This window comes from Nelumbo lutea, chromosome 7 (assembly GCF_056320005.1).
Source record: "Nelumbo lutea isolate HS-2025 chromosome 7, American lotus-T2T, whole genome shotgun sequence".
In the NCBI taxonomy this organism is placed as follows: Eukaryota; Viridiplantae; Streptophyta; class Magnoliopsida; order Proteales; family Nelumbonaceae; genus Nelumbo; species Nelumbo lutea.
Window position 1 is genome coordinate 20,809,586 of NC_142690.1, and position 6,959 is coordinate 20,816,544.

The following is a 6,959-nucleotide window of genomic DNA, read 5'->3' on the forward strand; positions in this document are numbered from 1 at the left end:
AAAATAAAATAACCATCAAATCATCGTCATTAACATATCCAACTGCTAATTCAGTATAGGATTTCTTAAGAATAAGAATGGATATTGAATGGTCAGACATTCAGACTGCCTGCATATTTATGTGAGAATAGACAGTAATTTCTGCCCACAGACTAGAGATTGTTCAATCTGGCCATGAATATTTGCTAAGCATATAAACATATCATTCTGGGGTTGACGAGTTCTATGTTTTGGGGAATGCAACAAGGGGAATTTGTAGTTAACAATGAACCTGAATTTGAAGGTTAGTTGAGGCTGACCATCCTTTCAATCTTTGTTTACTTTATCTCTACTCAATGTAATAAAATTATTCTTCGTTGCAGGGTTTCTATGCTTTAAGTTCACACTTGTGAACATCATGGACAATTATCACGGAAATACAGTTGCTAGTTGATGGAACCTAGTGAGCTACCCTAGGATAATTTTTACTTAAAAAAAATTCACCTAGGCAACTGCAGATCAACATACCAGAACAGAATTAATAAGCAATATTTCAGATTTGGATGGGGTTGTTAAATGATCCATAATACAATCTAGGCAGTTCAACAATTTGAGATGTTTGTAGCAGTCTAGCAGATGTGCACACATATTGAATGGGACCAACTTGAGAGATTGGATGAGCTAATAATAAGCCAAACCAATGATTGCCAACCCGTAACTATATAACTATATGCATATTTTTGGGTTCATTTGTCTGGTGGGAAAGAGCTCTACTGCAACTTAAAGGAAACCTGGAAATGCATAGGTTGATTATAATATATGTAGTCTCCTATGAAACTATGGGACGCATGATGTATCAGGGTCCCAAACCATCTACAAGACTTAGAACATCTCAGCTAATAAAGTTAGAAATGAATGATAAATACATTGAAGGGAACAAATAGTTTGGTTTACTTTTGAGAAATAAATAGCGTAAGTTCAAGAGTAGAAACGTAGAATATAAAACCTGATTGCAAGCTCTCCTTGCTGAGAGTAAAAACAAAAGGAAGAGGAGAAAGAACAAATAATAACTGAAGAAGAAACTCTAGGATTCAGTGAATTTCGACTGATCCTAGGTATCAATTTATAATGGTTAAAAGTAGAGATCAATTACAACTGTGACTGTACAAGATTATGAACAATAACTGATATTCAGAGGAACCTAGGAGATCCAACACTGATATCATCACCTGGCTTTAGTCTAAACTCGACTTGCTCAGATTGCTTCGGCTGCACAATTCCAGTTGCTAGCAGGACTCTTCAACATAATCTGCAACAAAAAAAAAAAAACAGCATATTACTTAGCATGCAACTTAGAAATATAAAAGAATAAAATATTGAATGAAAGACTAAAAACTTGCAGAATTTGTTCAAGGACACTAAACCTCTGCTTGTTTAGGCTTCATGGATATAGCGGGAGAAATTAAACCTGCAAATGAATAGCTTACACAGTTAAAAGTTTGTTCATGTGGAAACACCAAAAGATATATATTCTACTAAGAGAAATGTTGATAAGCATGTTTCACCCAGAGATAAGGTGGGGCCCATGAAAAAACATGTCCAACATTGCCATGTCAACTCTCCAATCAAGGTTAAAAGCATCAAATATGTGTCATACTGTATTGTAAGATATATATTGTCTTCCTGGATTAAATAATAATACAAGGTGTGCATCCCTGGATTAAATAATAATACAAGGTGTGCATCAATGGTGAGAACTTACACTGAAACACTGAAACAGAGACAAATAGAGAGCAATTGCTTGCTTAGTTGCATACAAGAACATCTTGACTTCTTCAAGAGCCATCTTCTTCAAAATCTTTTGTCCATATTTGTATAAATGAGCATACTCTTTGTTTTCACTTTCTCTTTGTTTTCGCTTTCTCCTCCTTTCCTCTTTTGACATGTTTCTTTGTTATCACACAGATAATGACCCTAAAAACATTAAAATAGCAAAAAACTATAAAATGATATTTCACATAAATATCATGCATGTTTTTACATATACATACATATATATATATATATATATATATATGTATGTATGTTTATGTATATATATAATATATAATATATATACATTTTTATTTATAATTTTATTCCAATTATATTGTAATTTTTTTAATTTCATTTTATTATTACATATTGAATACATAAAATTTCATATAAAATAAAATTTTAAGAGTTTTTAAAAATTTTGCCTATTTCTTAATTTATTATGAAATTTTCATTATTTTTCAATTTTTATTAAAAAGATGCTGCCTCTCATGGCTTGGCCGGCTCGGGCCCGCCAAGCCTCACAACATGGGCCATGCCATGCCTGACCTCTAAAGCATGGCCCACAGGCCAACACGGTACGACCCACCAAGCACAGGCAAGGACAAAGTCGTGTCGTGCTGACCCTACACAACTTGATTTACACCTCTATGCAAGAAATCAACTATATCACTAGCGGATCTTCCTTCTACACCCTGATCCCCCACAAGACTGTACAATAACAAATCAACTACAAAACTAGCTACCCTTTGTACAAATTCAAATTCAATTGACCCAAAAAGGTTCATGTCAATGAGAATCGCCAAATATGTTTGGTGTAGTCATTGGTTTCCTGTTTCTCGAAAATAGAATCATGTTCGATAGCAACCAATTTTTTGGAATCAATTCTCTAGATGATTGAAATTACATTGTCATCAAATACATATAAAAAAGGAGATAAGTCACATGTTCATGTCCAAGTGTCCCTTTGAAGGTTGAGGCCTCTACAACCATGTCCAAGGGGTCCTTTGATGCTCGTTATATGTTTGACAAATGTCACGAATCAAATGTTTAGATGTAGATAAATAGAGATTCAATGATGCAAGCAACGAGTTTTCGCGACGTTTAGAAAACGTTACCAAAACTCACTTTCAGTGACATGCTTTTGGTGACGTTTAATTAAACGTCGTTAAAAGTTTTTATCAACCTATAATTTGAATTTACATTCATACATAATGCAAAACTTAAATATTAAATTTTCAATAATCTTTAAGCCCAATATTTTTTTTAAAGAAAATATTTGATAGTTGTATGTTCAAGACCAAAAAAAGAAAGATACATCATCTAGAAAGAACTTTCTTCTTTCCCTTTACATTCCCCCTCTCCCTTTCTCCGACTTGTTTGGCATGGATAAGATGCTCCTTCCCTCTCCCAACTTGTTTGACGTGCATAAGATGCTCATTCCCTCTCCTGACTTGTTTCACGTGCATGAGATGCTCCTAATCCAAGTTGTTGGGCCTCCTGTAAAAGACAATGAAAATAGAATTTTATTTTCATGCAAAAAACTATAAATGCATGAAAAATAAAAATAAAATTGAGATGGCTCACAGGGTTTGCTGGCGAAGCATCATAAGAGATATGGAGATAATCTCCACCTAAAGTAGGATTGTTTTCAGATCCATGGCTCTACACAAAACATATACTTTTTAACATTCAAACAATAACTTATTCTTCTAAATGTTAAAGTCACTATAAATAAACAAACTCAGGTTATTCATAATGATTATGTTGGTTTCTACTCCTACATGAAACAAAAAAAAAAAAAAAAAAAAACTTGTGCATTAATTAAGAAGAGAGAATCAATAATAAAGTAGGCAATAATTAAAAATCATAATTAATTCAGAAGAATACTTAAGAAATCATATGTAAGGTCTTATTTTAATTACTTAGATATTTTTATATAGCCCTATTTGACTTTTAGAGGTTAATGTTCTAGATGCCTCTTCACACTTGGACATGTAGCACCCTGTAATCTTCTATAAGCAGATTCCTCAATCCAAATGTTCTTGCAAGTGCAAGTCTTAGTCTTCCTTGAAGCACTGTTCGATGTCCCATCCTTGTCTAATTTCCAATCTCCGTCAGTTCCTAAAGACCTAAAGATTGTCTCCCATATGATATCTGAATGCTCCACCAATATCTGGTTTTCCTGGCTTTCCAATGTTGCGTCCATCAAAGTTTTTAATTCTATTATGGGGTGGGGTAGATCACGATAACAAGAGTGAGTGAACTTTAAAATTTCAATTACAAATACTTTTATCAATTATGGGGTGGCCACATGAATCTTATTTTGCCATTCTGTTCTGTTAAGTGCCTTATCATTGTTAAATTATGAGTCCTTAGATCATTCCTTGCTACCCAAATCCATGTCCTTTTTCCCCCATCTCTTCTATCTCCTTGCACTTGTAACAGATAAGAAAGTGAATTTTCTTTTACAAAATATGGAGTCATACATAATAGTGGAACGGGGTTTAATAGCTGACCAAAAAGTTGGATAAAGGTTAGCTAAGAACAGTACAAAGTTTGTTTTTTTTTTTTTTTTTTGTGGAAATACATTGGATGATACAAGCAATTTAACTTCATCAATTTCTCTAGGTTCATATTTCCAATAGTTACTCAACTTAATTCAGCCTTAAACCACCATATGGCATCAACTAAATGAATCCTCTCCCACTATTTAATTCTATTAAGAGTTCTGTTTTCTGTTAATCTATATGTCATTAAATCATTTCTTACCACTTCAATCCTCATTTTCTTTGGGTTTCTCCTCGCTCTTATAGAGCCTTATTTGCACCAAGTCAGTTCAATTGAGGAGAGAAACATAAGAGTGAGAACCTAAAAAGAAGCTTGCCACCATAAGGAATTCCATCAAAGAGATAAGAGCAAGATAGTAGAAAATTTTCTTCTTTTGAGAAAATCCAGAGACTCGATTGTATTCAACTCAAAATTCTGAACTCCCTTTTGTTTTGCAAATTGCAAGGTTTATATAAACTTACTTTGAACAATCCTTCAGCTGATTAATTAATAACCCAACCATATCAGTGTTTTAAAAGCGCCAGGGGCAAAAAAGGCGCAGGGGCCAATTTGTGCCCAAGGTGCAAGGCAAGGTACACGCCTTTTTCAAAAAGGCATGCAGAATTTTCAGGAAATGTAAAAAAAATTGAAAAAAAAATACATAAAAATGAAAAAAAAATCAGAAAAAATACAAAAACAATACAATCTAATTTTCCAAGAGTTAAGAGTTAAGATATGAGTATGACAATGCAATCTAAAGTTCTAAATTTCTAATTTCTATTCTAAAGTATAAACTATAAAGTTCTAAACAATTAAATAATTAAAATAACATACTAAGTTAGTTACTAACAGTCTAGTATCAATTATCAAATTCAAACTATCAATGATTCAAATAATGACAATTTGAATTTGATAATTGATACAATGTTAGACTGTTAGTAACTAACTTAGTATGTTATAAAGTTCTTTGGTGCTTTTTATCAATAGTGCTGATGGAAATAGGTTTAAACAAGCAAAAAGGAACAGAATGATATAGCTGAAGATGCATCAGCATTATGGTCGATGCCCAAACCAACTCAGATTGGTCCTCCTTCACACCCCTCCCCAAACCAAACAAAAAAGAGCTGGAAGAGTCAACAATGCCATTAGCTGACTTCAATGTTTGTTCACCTGAACAAGTTGTTTAAAAGAAAATTCAAGTTCTTGTGAAGCCCACAGTGCTTTGTGAAATAAGAAATCAAATACTCCAATTGTGCTGCTTTTGATGAATAATACTGATAAAAAGTTCTGTGAAAAGGCTGTCTGCTGTTTATTCTTTTTTTAGAAAAATTCAATGTTACTGATAAAGAAATTCAGAATTTTAGTATTTTAGTTCCAAAAGATTAAGGCATATTTGCTGTTCATAATGATTGCAAAAATATGCCCTGTTTTTCGTGCAAAACTGCAAACACAGTGAAGAAGATGAAGGGGCAGAGCCCTTGTTTTCGGTTTAAAACAGTGATGAAAAAAGAAAAAAAAAATGAACAATAAGGAAGGAGGAGGAGGAGGCGCGGAGCCCTGTTTTTGGTGCAAACACAGTGAAAAAGAAGAAGGGGGGGGGGGGGGGGGTTGGTGCAAAAACAGTGAAAAAGAAGAAGGGGCGGAGCCCTGTTTTTTGGTGCAAACACGGTGAAAAAGAAGAAGAGTCGGAGTCCTTTTTTTTTGGTGCAAACACAGTGAAGAAGAATAAGGGGCAGAGCCCCTGTTTTTTTTTTTAAAACAGCAATGAAGAAAAAAATAATGAATAAGGAAGGAGGAGGAGGAGGGGCGGAGCCCCTGTTTTTGGTGCAAACCAGAGAGCAAAAAAAGAAAAAAAAAGTAAAAAACTGTGAAGAGGACGAAGGGGTGCAAACCAGAGGAAGTGTTCTTCCTGGAGTTCGAACATGCAATTGCTGTACTTCCTTCCACTTCCAGCCTTTCGAAGAAAACTGTTCATCTCCCTCTTTCTTTTGTTCTTGTTTTAGGAAGCTTTTTTTATACTTTTCCCCTCTATTTTTTATTATTTTTACTATATGATATGCAATAGGTGCAAAAAATATAAAAGAAAAATCAATTATCTATTAAATAAAAATAATACAATCAGTCCAAAATTTCGAAAACCTTGATAAGGCGAGGCACATGGCTTGGAATGCGCCTCGCCTCTGTGCCTAGGCGCACCTGAGGCGCGATTTTTAAAACACTGAACTATATATACAATGAATCTCAAATAATTAGATTCATAAATTATTTGAGAAGACTCAGACTTAGAAACTAGAGAAAGCAAAGATAAAATTAAAAGACTCATAAATTATGCATTTTTCGAAATCTATTCAATGGGACCATTACTAGTTGTGGATCCAAGAATTTGATCCAATTTAGCCCTGAGTTTCCATATGTTTTCTCTGCACTAAAACTTGATACCTGAGCTATTTCCTCCATTGGGACCATTACTAAATAAACTAACCTCCCAGCCCTGATATTCTTCAGAATTTGGATAGGCCATTCTTGATCTCTATAAGTTTACCTAACTTTTATTTCAAACCAAACAAAGCCAAACCATAAGTTCTCCTCAATTTGATCATTACACCTATTTTTTA

At 33.8% G+C, this 6,959-nt stretch overlaps 1 long non-coding RNA gene across 2 annotated transcripts; it reads right to left on the bottom strand.

Moving 5' to 3' along the window:
- Positions 1-3,017: 3,017 nt before the first annotated feature.
- LOC148845555 (uncharacterized) lies at positions 3,018-6,370 on the bottom strand. 2 transcript variants are annotated; one of them, XR_016101799.1, is made up of 4 exons: positions 6,237-6,332; positions 4,567-4,665; positions 3,382-3,459; positions 3,018-3,294 (listed from the first exon to the last, which is right to left on the bottom strand). It is a non-coding gene; the product is annotated as an uncharacterized LOC148845555 (long non-coding RNA). The 2 variants fall into 2 exon arrangements; XR_016101800.1 differs by lacking the exon at positions 4,567-4,665 and having other exon boundaries at positions 6,237-6,370.
- Between the last annotated feature and the right edge of the window lie 589 nt (positions 6,371-6,959).